The sequence below is a fragment of the Microtus ochrogaster genome, linkage group LG3, assembly GCF_000317375.1.
Source record: "Microtus ochrogaster isolate Prairie Vole_2 linkage group LG3, MicOch1.0, whole genome shotgun sequence".
Taxonomy (NCBI): domain Eukaryota; kingdom Metazoa; phylum Chordata; class Mammalia; order Rodentia; family Cricetidae; genus Microtus; species Microtus ochrogaster.
In genome coordinates, this window is record NC_022029.1 from 7,295,492 (window position 1) to 7,298,363 (window position 2,872).

Consider the following 2,872-nt stretch of genomic DNA (forward strand, 5'->3'; position numbering starts at 1 on the left):
GGTTCATCTTGCAATAGTCTGCAAGAAATCCATATGTTCTCATTTTCTGTGGAAACAAAAATAGAACCTCTTTTTCAAAGCAACATATTCTTAGACCCATCTTTAAATTCAAGAAACCTTTAAGATATGTATTGATTTAGCTTAGCAGAATTGTATAGAGAATACAATGTTTCTCAATACTTAGTTCCTTCAGAAAATTCAAAGAAAACACAATAATACACATAACCAAGACTCTCTGTGTATATTCCATTTTTATGTGACTTATTTTTCTGAGTCTATTACTTTTTTGACAAGTTTACTCTATTTCTTTAAAATTTTGTTTTGCTTTTTAAAACCATGTGCATCCTGTTATTACTCTGTGACCCATGTAGAGGCCTTCTTATCTGAATTTGTCGTTACTGTGTTTCTGAAATTATTTTCTAATCAGGACCACTTCTTAAAATGCAGAGAAGCTTCACTCAGCCTAAGTTTGCTTTGCCTTTTGGCTCTGTCCAATCAATCATGGTGGAGATCTGTTCATAGCCTCTGCAAGCCACACACAGTATCCCTAGGTAAACAGGAGGTACTTTGTAATTAGCTTTCAAAACTCTAAAATTGACAGAGTCATCTTGCTGCCTGGACAGTCGCCCACAGTTCTTCTGTACCACTAGGGCATCCATATTCAGCCTACAGGCCCATAGTATCCAGTAGATATTTCCATCAAACAGGACATTTCAGAGACAGTTCTGCCTTATTGGCAGTTTGTTAGTCACTTTCTTCTGTATCCTGGAAAATTTCTAGTAAACTCTTTCATGAAGCAGGAACCCTGAAGGATTGTCTCACCTTTAGGCAAGTTTAGCAGTCATTTCTCTGTGGGTCCTTCATATCCAGTTCATCAAGTAGTCCAGACAAGAACAGTTTCTTGTCCAAATATCTAGCCAACTCCACAATAAGCCTCATCAATGCCTGTCATCCTCTTGCAGTAGATTTGTGCTACCAGGAGTAGATGTGTCTCATTGTCATAAAAAGTTTTTAGATATTAAAACATGTTAAATTCCATATTCTGTAGTCTTTGAAAGATTGGAAGAATCCCTATCTGTAACATGAAGGAGCCTGCTTGTTGGGGTTTCTGTCCTGCCCATTTCCTCACAGCCAGCAAGCACCAAAGAAATCACACAGAGATCTCTATAAGCTATAAAACTGATTGGCCCATTAGCTCAGTCTACTTATTAGCTCTTGTAGCTTATATTAACCCATTGTTCTTATCCATGTTAGACACATGGCTCAGTACCCTTTTCAGCAGGGAAGATCACTGGTGGTCTGGGCAGGAGTGAAAGGAATGGGATTCCTCCTTCCTAGTATTCTCCTATTTTCATCGTGCCACCCCTACTTCCTGTCTGGTTGACCTGCCAATACTTTTTGCATGGCCAATCAGCATTTTATTAAAATACATGATTGACAGAATACAGACAATTCTCCCACTCCACCTATCAATTGAATTATATCTCTATATTTCTGAACAACCTAACTAACATGAGTAGAAACTTGACTATTACAGATGATTATCTATTAACATGTATTTCTTAATTATACATTACATTTTTAAATGAGCTGGGAAAATATAATACCTTAATCAAGATCAGAAATACCTATACACAGTATAACAAAATTGACCTTAAATTTTTATCAATAAACCAAGATCCACACCAATGCAAATCCTTATAGAATATCCCAATTTAAATGTAAACTAACATCTATAAACAATATTTGGCAATATGGGCATGGGTCTCTTCAAACTGCTTACTAGTGTTTATTGGATGAAGTAATTTTTTTTTTTTTTTTAGTTTTTGGATCATTTTTAATGTTTTTATTTATTTATTTATTTTTTATTGAAAAAAAAATTCTGCCTCCTCCCAGCCTCCCATTTCCCTCCCCCTCCTCACACTCCTTTTCCCCTCTCCACACTCATCTCCCCCTCCTGGCTTTGTGGTAGCCTAGCCAGTTTGTATGCTCACATTCTTAGACCTGGATGGAGGGGGGTGGACCTTGGACTTTCCACAGGCAGGGAACCCTGACTGCTCTTTGGGTGAAGCAATTTTTTGAGAGGTGTTAAAGGTGACCTTTCAGATGGTCTTGGTCCATCAAACCTCATAAGTCTGGAAGAAATCACTAGGTTCTCATCCTCTGCAGAAACAAACAAACAAACAAAAAAAACTTCTTTTCCAAAACAACATATCCTCAGGCCCAAATTTTGAAGACAAAATATCTTTAAATTATATATGTTGGTTTCTTAGCTTCTTCATAGTCAAAAAATTAAAAGAAAACACAATAATATACATAATACAGAGTCTCTTTGTATTTTCCATCTTATATGGCTTATTAATTTTACTCTTTTACTTTTTAATATTTAATTAATATATGTCTGTACCTGTCTTTTTAAAGATTTTGTTTATTTTTAAAAACCATTTACTTCTTTGTATAACTATATTACTTTATTTTTTCTTATCTCTCCCAAGCCTATGTACATTTATCAAACACTGTGACCCATTTAGAGGTCTTTTATGTCTGAATCAGTCCTATTATGTATCTGTATTTCTTTAATGTCCAGAAGCACTTCTTAAAATGCTAAGTGCTTCTTAAAAACTTAACCTGTGGCATTGCTGGCACAAATACAGCCATGCCTACTTGTGCTGCTCAGTCCAACGTGCTTTAAGAGGTCTGTTAACTGCCTCTGAGCTATGCACACTGTTCCAGTACTAAGGATGCAAACCTTTTGTCTGTTATAATCTTTCTGCCTTTTCTTCCACCAAGTTCCCTGAGGTCTTATAGGACTGATTTCATGAAGACATAAAATTAATAACTGAGTGTTCCAAGGTCTCTCAATCTCTGCATG